At 39.0% G+C, this 13,638-nt stretch overlaps 1 long non-coding RNA gene across 1 annotated transcript; it reads right to left on the minus strand.

The window, feature by feature from the left end:
• Positions 1-1,579: 1,579 nt before the first annotated feature.
• LOC308647642 lies at positions 1,580-8,922 on the minus strand. The gene is made up of 3 exons (XR_014021672.1): positions 8,850-8,922; positions 3,982-4,077; positions 1,580-1,915 (listed from the first exon to the last, which is right to left on the minus strand). It is a non-coding gene; the product is annotated as an uncharacterized lncRNA (long non-coding RNA).
• Between the last annotated feature and the right edge of the window lie 4,716 nt (positions 8,923-13,638).

Here is a 13,638-nt window from a genome sequence, read left to right on the forward strand (position 1 = left end):
AGACAAAGAATTTAAATCAACTGTTTTGAAATTGTTCAAAGAAATAAAAGAAGCCATGTGTTAAAAACTAAAAAAGGATGAAAACAATATCTCATGAAATAAATATCTCCAAGGGAAAGACATTATGTAAAAGAATTAAACATAAATTCTGGAGTTGAAACATACACTTAAACAAAATGAAAATTTGCTAGAAGGCTTCACCAGCAGATTTGAGCTGGCAGAAGGAAGAATCAGATTCTTTGAGCCTTCATTTCCTTACAAGGGCTCCCATGTCATATAAAACATATATTAAACTTTAATGCTTTTCTCCTGATAATATATCTTATGCCAATTTAAATCTCAGGCCCAGCCAGGACCTTTCAGCCTGGCTTTTCCACACATTCCCCCTAGCAATTGCACTCTGTTTATTCATCCCAGAGAAATGAAATTGGTGTTCAAACAAAAACCTGTACATGAGTATTTGTAGCAGTTTTATTCATAATGGTCCTTCAACTGGTACATAATTAAAGATATCAAAGTATATTCTTCCTGTGAAATATTATTTATCCATAAAAGGAAGGAACTATTGATACAACATTTAAGAATCTCCATAAGATTATGGTGAATTGCTAAATTGAAAAAAAAAAAGCTCATTCTAAAAGGTCACACCCTATATGAAGTCCATCTATATAACATTCTTGAAATGATAAAATCATAGAAATGGAGAACAGACTAGGGTTGCCTGAGGTTAGGAGTTGGTTGGGATGAGGGTGAGTATGGGTTCATAGGGCAACACACAACACAAGGATCCTTACTGTGATAGAATATTCTGTATCTTGACTATGTCAATGACAACATCCTGGCTGTGATATTATAGTGTAGTTTTGCAAGGTATTACCATTGGTACAAACTGGGTAAGGGTATGGAGAATCTCTGTATTATTTCTTGAATTTCATGTGAATCTAGTTATCTCAAAATAAAAAGTCTAATTTAATCAGCATAGTACAATGACAGCCACAACAATGTTTATAGCAGCTCAATTCACTATATCCAAGCTATAGAACAAACCTGGGTGCCCTTCGACAGATGAATGAATAAAGAAAATGTAGTAGATATACATAATGGAATATTACTCAGCCATAAAAATGAATGACTTTATGACTTTTGCCAATAAATGGATGGAACTAGAGACTATCATGCTAAGTGAAATAAGTCAATCCCAGAAAACCAAAGGCTAAATATTCTCTCTGATATGCAGATGCTAACACAATAAGGGGGGGAAGGGAAAAATCAAAGTTCAGGGGATTAGACAAAGAAGAATGAAGGGAAGGGAGAGAAATAGGAATAAGAAAGACAGTAGAATGAATCAGACATAACTTTCCTATGTTCATATATGAATATACAACCAGTGAAACTCCACCTCATGTACAACCACAAAAATGGGATCCTAATTAGAATAATTCATACTCCACATATGTATGTCAAAATACACTCTACTATCATGTATATCTAAAAAGAATAAATAAAAAAATTTTTAAAGTTTCATTTAAAAAATAATTGAGATTTGTTTTATTGCCTAGTATATATGGTCTATGTTCAAGAAAGTTCCACATAAGATTTAGAAGAACATGTTTCTACTGCTGTTGGTTCTACAGATTTGATAGGCCAACCTATTTATAACAGCTTCTTTGAAGACTTTGTCTACTAACATCTGAGGGCCCTTGGAAATTTACACAAAAGCTCTACGATTTCTGTGTTAGTCAGCTTTCCATTACTGTAACAAAATACCTGAGATAATCAACTTATAAAGAGAAAAGATTTAATCTGGCTCACGGTCACAGTGGTGTTAGTCCATGATCACTTGACCTCATTGCTGTGGATCTGTAGCAGCACAGCACATGAAGGCAGGAGCACATGACAGAGGAAGTCTGTTCACCTTATGGAAGATGGGAAGCAAAGACAGGGAAAGGTCCATGATTCCAAAATTCACTTCAAAGGCATCCCCCCAATGACCTAACTTCTACTTCCTTCTACTAGGCCCCACCTCTTCAAGGTTTCACCACCTCCCATTGGTGCCACAGGCTGTCAATCAAGCCTTTAACACATGGACTTTTGGAGAATATTTCCAAATCATAACATTGCTTTTTTCTGTGTATGGGTCACACTTTTCTGGTGTGTGTGTGTGTGTGTGTGTGTGTGTGTGTGTGTGTGTGTGTGTGTTGCATGTTCGTTGAAGACTAGATATTTGATTCCAGTAACTGAATTCTAATCCCACCAAGAAGGGTGGTTTTTACTATTTATTCCTTTGTTTGTGAAGATTAATTCTATGGAATTTATTCTCCTTGTACTGTGTGATGCCTACGGTCTCAACTTAGGAAAAAAAATTTTTATTAGATATTGCTTTTTTTATTAAGCTGACTTCCTAGCAATCCCTCCCAGGTCAGCATATAATTGGTTTGAGGTTGTGCTTAAGCAGTGCAAGCAATAAATCTCCCATAATTCACTAAGAAATCTATGCATGGTTTCAAACATGCATTCAAAGTTCAGGCAATTTATAGCTGGGTGCAATGGCACACTCCTGTAATCCCTGTGGCTCCAGAGAGGGAGGCAGGAGGATTGCAAGTTCAAAGTCAGCCTCAGCAAGTTATGAAGGACCTAAGCAACTTAGTGAGACCCTGTCTCAAAATAAAAAAATAAAAAGGCTGGAGATGTAGCTCAGTGGCAAAATGCCTCTGGGTTCAAACCCTGGTACAAAAAAAAAACACAATAATTCAGTCAATTTTTAAGTGGGGTGCCTTTTACTCTGTGTTTTCAAGACTTCACATTTAGGAGGAAAAGCTAGCTGGTGTTCTCTCTGATCTCTCCATAGAGACTCGCAGTCCTGGGCATGTGCACAACCTTCTAGACCACGAGGGATAAGCAGGATCTTATGAAAGTCTACTCTGGGTTGGGGATGTAGCTAGTTGGTAGAAAGCATGCCATGTGAGAGGCCCCGGGTTCAATCACCATTACAAAATGAAAAAAGAAAATTCTCTGGCTGTCTTCCAGAGCTCCTGTGTTAAATTTCTCACTAGTCTATCTGATGTTTGTTTCAACTAGTATGATGACCTTAGGTCAGCTGTGATGTTGCCTTCTCTGGTTGTTTGCCACTGATATTGCAATTGTTTTAACAACAATCCTGAACATGTAATTTTCTGAAGTCTTTTCCAAAGAGAGTTTTCAAAAGAGAGCCTACAGAGCTGGGGGTTCGGGGAGAGCAGCTGTAGGCAAAAATGCCCTGGACTCCCATTGTTTTTACTGAGGTTTTATATATTTTCTGAAATTAATGCTTCCCAATTTGGCGTATCTAATTTAACACAGATGCCCCTCAGCTTATGATGGCATCTCATCCCAACACCTCAATCCAAAGTTGAAAATGTCGTAAATTGAAAATGAACTTAACACCCTCACCTGCCAAACATCCTAGCTTGTGCACGGTAGAGCCTAGTTGTTCCCCCTGTGATCATGTGGCTGAGTGGGGGCTCTTCTTGATGCCACCCAGCATCATGAGATGGTGGTACCACACATCATCAGACCGGGAAAAGGTCAAACTTTAAAATTTAAGGCATGGTTTCTACTAACTACATATGGCTTTCATACCATGGTAAAGTTGAGAAATCCCAAGTCAAGCCTGTGTAACACAGGAGCCACCTGTATATGTGAAACTGAATCCCTCATTCCTGTCCCTTTCTACTATAGATGTCAACTAGTCTTTCAGCTCTTGGATGTTTTTTATTGTTGTTGTTGTTGTTGTTGTTTGTGGTGCTGGGGATTGAACCCAGGGCCTTGTGAGCACTCTATCAATTGAGAGCTATAGCCCCAGGCCACTTGGACGTATTCTTTACCCCTTTTTTAGTTAGCTTTTCATCCCTGTGACCAAAATACCTGACAAGAACAATTTAAAGGAGGAAGAGTTTATTTTGGCTCACAGTTTTGGAGGTTCAGTCCCCTTCAGCTGCTGACCTCTGGTCCAGGTGAGGCAGAACATCATGGCGGAAGGACATGGCAGAGGGAAGCAGCTCAGGGTACGGCAACCAGGAAGCTGAGAGCTCCACTCACCTGGGACAAAATATAAACCCCAAAGTGACGGCCACAGTGACCTACTTCCTCCAGGCACACCTTGTGGCCTACAGTTACCACCCAGTTAATCCATGTCAGTGGAGCAAACCACCGATTAAGTTACAACTCTCATAATCGAATCATTCCACTTCTGAACACTCCTGAATTGAGCTTTTTGGGGATACCTCATATCTAAACATAACACCCTGTTTTTCTCCCTCACTTCAGAAAACAAACAAACAAACCCAAATCAGAACTTAGCTGGGCACAGTGGTACTCACATGCCTGTAATCCTAGTAGCTCGGGAGGCTGAGGCAGGAGAATCACAAGTTCAAGGTCAGCCTCAGCAACTCAGCAAGGCCCTAAGCAACTCAGTGAGACCCTGTCTCTAAATAAAATATTAAAAAGGCCTGGAGATGTGGTTCAGTGGTTAAGCACCCCTGGATTCAATTCCCAGCACCAAATATACAGCTATTAGTTCAGAATACTGCAGTAGCCTCTTTACTGATCTGTTTCTGCTACTGCCTCCCCTCTGTCCCTTCTCCCCTAGACAGCCAGAGAGAGCCTTTCAGAATCTTGAGTCACAGCATGTCAGATCCTCTCCCTGGGCACCCCATTCCACTCAGAGTAAAAAAGGGGTCCCTCAGGGTCCCCTGGTTACTCTGACTTCATTTCCTACTATTTATTATTTTACTCCCATACAGCCAGGGAGTAAAATAAAACAGAAACCATGCAGTAACTTATATGGAAAAAACATTTTTAAATACATTTATATTTACTGTGAGGGAGTTTGGAACAATTGCAGGTTAGCGGAATGGCAATTTTAAGGTAAGGCTACACCTGTAGATTGAGACTAGAGTACCTAAGGAAGAACACACACCCCTGCCTCCCGACCAACAGGGTGGAGACCCGGCCTTGCTGGAAAGGGCATGCTCAACAGATGGCAGAGAAGCCACTGTGGTGCCTCAGGAATGGAACTTGCTGGAAATTCCTCAAGAATACCAGGGAAAGCATTTCCTCAGGTATGTAACACTCTGCTACTAAACCCAGGAAGGTGCCACAGGAGGCTGCGGGGTGCTGGAGCTATGACCACTGTGCATTGTAAACGCCATCTTTCTTTTGGAAGCCTGGTGTAGGAGAAATCACCAGGCTGCAGGAGCCTGCTGAGCCGACCTGTCAGAATCAGGAAAGAAAGCCTCCCTTCCTGCGATGTCTCCCCAGCGCCCTCTACCGGCAAAACGACATGATGCCGGCCGACTAAAGAACAGGAGGCCAGGGCCAGAGCAGGCTCTGAAGGATAGACTTGGAGCTGTTAATTTACTTGCAGTAAATTGATAACTGGCCCTGCCATCTTCCTGATGTTCCCCACGAAATAAAATACCCTCTCACCCCAGGGTCTTTGCAATTGCAGCACCTTCCACCTAGGAATCTTTCCTCAATTTCCAATCCTTCCATCCTGCGGGCTTCTGCTCAACTTGCTCTTTTTTTTTTTTTTTTTTTTGGAAGGTGGGTTGGGGGACCGAGGATTGAACTCAGGGGCACTCGACCACTAAGTCACATCCCCAGCCCTATTTTGTATTTTATTTAGAGTCTCACTGAGTTGCTTAGCGCGAAGCCTTTGTTGAGGCTGGCTTTGAACTGGGATTACAGGCGTGGATCATCATGTCAATTTGCTCTTTATGGGCCTTTCCTGACCACTCTAATTAGATAGAACCATACTCGTGGCAGCTTTCATCATCTTTTCCCTGATTTTCTCTCCTTCACAGCAGTTATTACCGCTCCACATAATTCATTTACATGCTAATTATTTATTGTCCATCTTCCCTTTCTAAAATGTGGGCTTATCACATAGAGGAAATTCTATTTTGTTTACTCTTGTACACCCAGGAGAGGTAAACAGATCACAGCCTAACAGCAGTGTTAGGCGTTCAATAAATATTTATGGAGCCTGGCATGGTAGCACATGCCTGTTATCTTAGCAATTCCTGAGACTGAAGCAGGTGGATCACGAGTTCAAGATCAGCCTCAGAAACTTAGCAAGATCCTATCTCAAAATAAAAATAAGAAGGGCTGGGGGAAATAGCTTAGTGGAAGAGCACCCCTGGATTCAATCCCTAGTACTGCAAAATAAATAGACAAACTCTATATATTGTATATGAAAAGCATTCAGGAAGAGAAGGGAAAACACCAGCCAGCCTCATCACCTGGACACCATCACAGTTAACAAGGTGGTACATTTCCTTTTAGATTTCCCCCAAGAGGTTTATGTTCTGCTTTGTTTTGTAATTTTTTTTTTTCAGTGCTAGGGATGGAACCTAGGTCCTCCTCCCATGTGCCAGGAAAGCATTCTACCACAGAACCACACCCCTAGTCCTTGCTTATCAATTTTTTTAAACAGTGAAAGGGTTTTTTTAATACCTTTACTTTATTTATTTATTTTTATGTGGTGCTGAGGATTCAACCCAGGGCCTCACACATGCTAATCGAGTGCTCTACCGCTGAGCCGAAACCCCAGCCTTTTGTTTATCAATTTTTATAGGTGCTTAACACACACTGAGAAATCCATTCATATCAAAAGTGTGCAGCTCACTAAATTCTTTCACAAACTGAACCCACTCAGGTAGACAGCACCCAGACCAAGAATAAAACATCAGCAGCACCCTAGAAGCTCCCTCTGCCCCCCATTCCAGGGTAGCCATTATCCTAAATTACAGAAGCAAAGTTGGGTCTTGTCCTTTATCTGAATGGAATTACATGATCTGCATTTCTCTTGTGTTTGGCTTTTGGCTTCTGTCACTCGACACTTTGTGTAGATGATTCATCCATACTGCTGTGTGTTTTTGCAGACCTACAGAACCACTCCTGATTGTGACATACCAATGTGTGTATGTAATCCAATCTGTCCCTTTTACAGTTACTTCATAAATATTTGAGTAGTATCTAGTTTGGGGGTGAGTAAAGTGCTATATACATTCTTATACATGTCTCTTTGTGAACACTTATCAGCATTTCTTTTTGGTATCTATGTAGAAATGGACTTGCTAGATCATGAAATAAGCATATGTTCAGCTTTACCAACTAAACACAGCAGAGATAGAATCTTTTATTCACACCAAACTCCCACTCCCTGAAACACCATAGGTAAACTGTCCAGCACTGTATATGACTCTCAATACAAGGCATTCTGGAAATGGGCATGTTTCTTCTTTGACTCCCTGCTAAATGCTGTCCATTTGGGGAGAAACAAAGACAAATAAGATACATCATGCTTAAGAGGAACCCAACTCTAAGCCAGGCATAGAGACACACACCTGTAATCCCAGAGACTCAGGAGGCTGAGGCAGGAGGATTACAAGTTCAAGGCCAGCCATAGTAACTTAGCAAGACCCTAAGAAACTTAACAAGACCCTGTCCCAAAACAGAAAATAAAAAGGGCTTGGGATGTGGCTCTGAGGTTAAGTACCCCTATAACTACGGTTCTCACTCCTTTAAAAAAAAAGTATAAGGCAAGATTCGAAAGAAAAGTCTTTCACAAAATTAGAATTGAAAGGCTCAAGAACAAAAATAATGGTAAATATTCATTGACCACTACTAGGTGCTGAGCACATTCCCTGCATTACTTCATTTAATCTTCAGGGACATGAGGTTCTTTTATTCTGTAATAAAAAGCTTGACTTCATGGTTTTATTTGATGGCTGTCAGCATTCAATCAGCACCCTTCTCTTTTTCCTCTTCCCCCACACCTGCATGAACCCACAAGAGGGCCTAAGGGCGCACCTCCCTTAGCCCATGCAAGCCCCACCCCCTAAGCACAATAGAACAGGCCAATCACCCCTCCTTGCTCCAGAGCCACTTTTGGACCTGCTTAGGAGCCTGTCTGCCTTGCCCGGAAAGCTCCATCATGCCAATAATAAATATTTTCATAACCAGTTGAGGCACGTGTAGGGTAAACAAACCATATTTGGATTGGAGGAATGGTCCCTTTTAACCAGCCTTCCCCACTCCCAGCTGGAAATACATTCCCACTGTATAGATGAGGAAACTGGAATGCAGAACAGCTATCTGTTATTCATTCATCCAACATTTTTTGTTCCGTGCATACAGCATTAGAAAATAACATGGATGAATTAATTCCCTGCCCTCATCAAATGGGCAGTTCCTGGAAAAATAATTTGCTTTTCAGTATATAAAAACATAATTTTTCTCCCTGATACAAAATATCATTTTCTAAATTGAATTTATTTTAAAAAGAGATCTTTTTTAACTTACCAGATTGAACATAACTAACACCGTAACAATACATTCAGTTAATAAAGATATTAGGTACAGGTACCTACGTGTTCTGTTGTTAGTGGTGCAGGAGGATATGACTGGAGGGCTACTTGACATCACCTATCAACACTCAAAATTCGATCCTCCCCTTCTGTGTAACTCAACTGTTAGGGATTAATACAGTATAGGTACAGCCACACAGCTCAACAGGGACAGGGCCTGGCACTTTCTTCTTTCCTTAAATTTTTCAATGTAGATTTTTTTATGTATTTCTATGTAAATTTTTGTAGGAAATTGGGAGAACACAGAAAGTACGAAACAAATCTCACTGCCATTCCCAGCACTCAGGCTTAAGACCGCCAATATATTTGAGGTTTAGCTTCCTCTTTACAGAGCAATGCTGCCCCCTGGTGGAGTAGGGTGTTAAGTTCATTCATTATTTCACCATTTTTAATTTTTTAAACTGTACTTAATTTTTTAGAACTAGGTAATGTACTTACATGTTCAATATTTTAAAGGTTCTAAATGGTACTCAGTGAAAATCTCTTCCATTCTTGCTCCCTTCAAGCCAGGTTCCTTCCCCCACAGGCAACCAAATGGTCCAATTCCTTATGCACAACTTTCTGTAGATATTTAACACATGAACCCAATTCTGTAAGCAAGTTTCTTTCTTCCTAACTTCTACATTTAAATAGTGAATATCACTCCTAAAACTTATAAAAATTCAAATAAAAATATCTCCACACAAACTAATTCATTACTGTTTTATTTATAATCATGAAAAATCAGATATAGGAATTCCCAAAATGGAAGGAATCACCAAATTATGTCCATCAACTAGCAATCATTTTGAAGACTTATGTAAGAACATGGAAAATTTCTATCACAAGTTTATTTTCTAAATATTTAAACTTATTCCTTACTTCAAAAATAATTCCTTCACTGAAAACAAACACACAATGATATATAACTATTATGTACCATTTTTTAGTCATAAGACTGAAAAGTGTGGTTTTCTTAATGACAATCAACAATTTTGAGAACATATTGTGAAAAGTGTAAGTTATGTCTGATTTTGTTACAGGGCAAATTAAATCAAGTTTTTAAGTTAATTAACTTTAATTAAATTTCTTCTCACTTAAAATGTTTATATCCTTTGACTCAGAAATTCCATTTTTGATTATCTAAATAGAGAAAAAATTTTATGCAAAAAATATGATCATCACATTATTGTTAGTGGAAAAAAAAACTAAGCTAAACATCCAACTATAGAGAATTGGTTAACTAATGGTATGTTCACTTACTGAGATACTAAAATGATATTTGCAAAAATTTGGGGGGTATGTTTTGGTGTTTAAAGAAATAGAAAGTTGTGCCTAACCTGCCATATGGAGGAGGAGGAGCAGAGCAACCACACTGTGCTGGGGTCCCCCATTTACCAAGGCATGGCTCTCCAGGCCGGCTTCCCTCTGGGACACTGCAGCCACCTCCATAGGCTCTCCCCACCCCACGTGTTAGCCTCCACCTTGGGACAACAGACAGGGCCTGGAGGCAGCAGCCCATCACACCACTGTATGCCACAGTGCTGCATCTCCAAACAGGCTGCTCAATGCCACCAAATGACCTGCCCTCTCAACCCCATCCCTGAAAGTAGTTGCCTCCATCTTGGGACACCACCAATGCCATCTTGGGCTACCCCCACTGCTGCCACCACCATCTTTAGTTGGGGAAGCTTTATCTTAGGACACCGACTAAGGCTTAAAGGCCTAACATCAAGGTACCTACAGTTTTGATGCTGCCACCAACAACAACTAGGAATGTGCCCACTTCCATCTAGAGACAACAGCCAAGACCTGGAAGACCATCACCAAGGTCCCTGCAGACTTGGTTACACAGAGGTATCCCTGCTAGCCCACTTCTCTTGATTCCTCTTTCACTCTTCCTATGATCTAATACCTCTATATTCTCACTCCTGCCTCATAAACCCCACATCCTACACCCCACCCCACCCCCAGCTCTCTCTTTGTCCACCTTTAACAACTGTAGACCCTTATGAAAATCTACTATTTGTGTTGTAGACACTAATCAAACACATCATTTCTGTTTATTGTGACAAAACTATAATTGTCTAAATAAAAGCTAGTTGGTTTAAGGCTGCATATTGTTTGCATTGAGTGTTATAAATATTGACCTCCCCCTTAAAGGGGAGGCATTGGTAACCTGCAGGGACACTATAGGATTATAGGGTAGAAACTCTAATATCTTGGATCTGTACTGCTAGAGAGAAAGACAGACAACATGAAAAAACAAGGGAAGAAAGTGACCCAAACAAACCAAGATGCTACAATAACAGAATCCACTGACAACACAGTAGATAAAATGACAGAGAAGGAGTTCAGAATGTACAAAATTAAAATGATCTGCAAAGCAAAGAATGATACAAGAGAGCAAATACAGGCAACAATTGATCACTCCAATAAAGAGATAAGACAGCAAATTTACAGGTAACAAAAGATTATTTCCAGAAAGAGAGATTCTGGGGGGAAAAAAAAACAGAGATCCTTGAAATGAAGGCAACAATGAACCAAATAAAAAATTCAATAGAAAGCATCACCAACAGACTAGATCATTTGGAAGACAGAACTTCAGTCAATGAAGAAAAAATATATAATCTTGAAAATAAAGTTGACCACACAGTGAAGATGGTAAAAAAAAAAAACCATGAACAGAACCTCCAAGAATTATGGTATAATGTGAAAAGACTAAATCTAAGAACTATTGGGATAGAGGAAGGCACAGAAATACAAACCAAAGGAATGAAAGATCTCTTCAATGAAATAATATCAGAAAAATTCCTAAACATGAAGAATGAATTGGAAAATTAAATACAAGAGGCTTACAGGACACAAAATGTACAAAATTACAACAGATCCACACCAAGGCACATTATAATGAAAATGTCTAGCATACAGAATAAGGAAGAATTTTAAACACCACAAGAGAAAAGTTTCAGATTACATATAGGAGGAAAACAATTTGTATTTCAGTGGATTTTCAACCCAGATCCTCAAAGCTAGGAGAACCTGGAACAACATATATCACGCTCTGAAATAAAATGGATGCCAACCAAGAATCATATCCAGCAAAATTAACATTCAGGTTTGATGAGATTAAACAAAAGTTAAAAGAATTTACAATGAGCCCGACATGATGGCGCACACCTTTAATCACAGTGGCTGGGGAGGCTGACACAGGATCTCAAGTCCAAGGCCAGCCTCAGCAAAGGCAAGGCACTAAGCAACTCAATGAGACCCTGTCTCTAAATGAAATATGAAATAGGGCTGGGGATGGGGCTCAGTGGTCAAGTGCCTCTGAGTTCAATCCCCAGTACCAAATATATATATATATATATATATATATGAGAAAGACTGCACTACACATTATTCTCAGTGAAATATTCCATGAGGAGGAAATGAAAGACAAAAATGAAAACCAGCAAAGGGAGGAACCACAGTAAAGGAATAACCAATCAAAAGGGGAAACAAGTCAAGTTAAAAATCTAAAATAAACCAAAATGACAGGGAATACAAACTATATTTCAATAATAACTCTGAATGTTAATGGCCTAAACTTGTCAATTAAAAGTCATAGACTGGCAGATTGTATTAAAAAAAATAGACCCAACAATACGCAGCCTTCAAGAGACTCATCTCATAGGAAAAGACATCCACAGACTAAAGGTAGGTAAAAGGATAGGAAAAAACATACTCCTCACATGGATCAAGTAAACAAGCTAGGGGTTTCCATCCTCATACTGGCTAAAGTAGACTTCAAACCAAATTAGTCAGAAGGGATAAAGATGGACATTTCATACTGCTTAAGAGAACCATACATCAACAAGACATAACGATCATCAATGTCTATGCCCCAAACAATGGAGCATCCACGTATATCAAAACAAACTCTTCTCAATTTCAAGAATCAAATAAACCACAACACAATAATACTGGGTGACTTTAACACACCTCTCTCACTACTGGATAGATCTTCCAAACAAAAACTAAACAAAGAAACTACAGAATTCAATAATACAATCAATGATTTAGTCTTAACAGACATATATAGAATACTCCACCCATCAACAAGCAAATACATTTTTTCTCAGCAGCACATGGATCCTTCTGTAAAATAGACCATGTGTTGTGCCACAAAGCAAGTTTTAGCAAATACAAAAATATAGAGATAGAACTCTGCATTATATCAGATTATAATGAAATGAAATTAGAAATCAATGATAAAATAAAAAATAGAAGCTACTCCAATACCTGGAGATTAAATAATGCACTATTGAATGATGCATGGATAACAGAAGTCATCAAGGAGGAGATAAAAAAATTTCTTAGAGGTAAACGAGAATCCAATACAACATATAAAACCTCTGGGACACTATGAAGTCAGTGCTAACAGGAAAGTTCATTGCATTGAGCTCACCCATTAAAAGAATAAAAAGTCAACAAATAAACGACCTGATGTTACATCTCAAACCCCTAAATAAAGAAGAATAAATCAACACCAAAAGTGGTAGAAGACAGGAAATAATTAAAATCAGTGTTGAAATCAATAAAATTGAAACAACAGAAACAATTAAAAAATTGACAAAACAAAAACCTGGCTCTTTGAAAAAATAAATAAAATTGATAAACCCTTAACCACTCTAATGAAAAGAAAGAGAAAACTCAACTTACTAAAATCTGTGATGAAAAGGGAAATATCACAACAGACACTATTTAAATACAGAAGATAATTAGAAACTATTTTGAAAGTTTGTACTACAGTAAAATAGAAAATCTCAAAGACACCACAAATTTCTAGAGGCATAGGACCTGCCCAAACTAAATCAGAAGGACATACACAATTTAAACAGATCAATTTTAAGCAAAGAAACAGAAGATGCCATCAAAAGCCTACCAACCAAGAAAAACCCGGGACCAGACAGATTCTCAGCCAAGTTCTACAAGATCTTCAGAGAAGAATTAATACCAATACTCCTCAAATTATTCCATGAAATAGAAAGGGAGGAAACTCTTCCAAACTCATTCTATGAAGCTAGTATCACCCTGATACCAAAACCAGAAAAAGTCACATCAAGGAAAGAGAACTTCAGACCAATATCCCTGATGAACATAGACACAAAAATTCTCAATAAAATTAGGCAAATCTCATATAAAAACATAATTAAAAGATAGTGCACCACAATCAAGTGGGGCTCATCCCAGGGATGCAAGTTTG

The sequence above is a fragment of the Spermophilus citellus genome (genome assembly GCF_964194105.1).
Source record: "Spermophilus citellus genome assembly, chromosome: 4".
In the NCBI taxonomy this organism is placed as follows: Eukaryota; Metazoa; Chordata; class Mammalia; order Rodentia; family Sciuridae; genus Spermophilus; species Spermophilus citellus.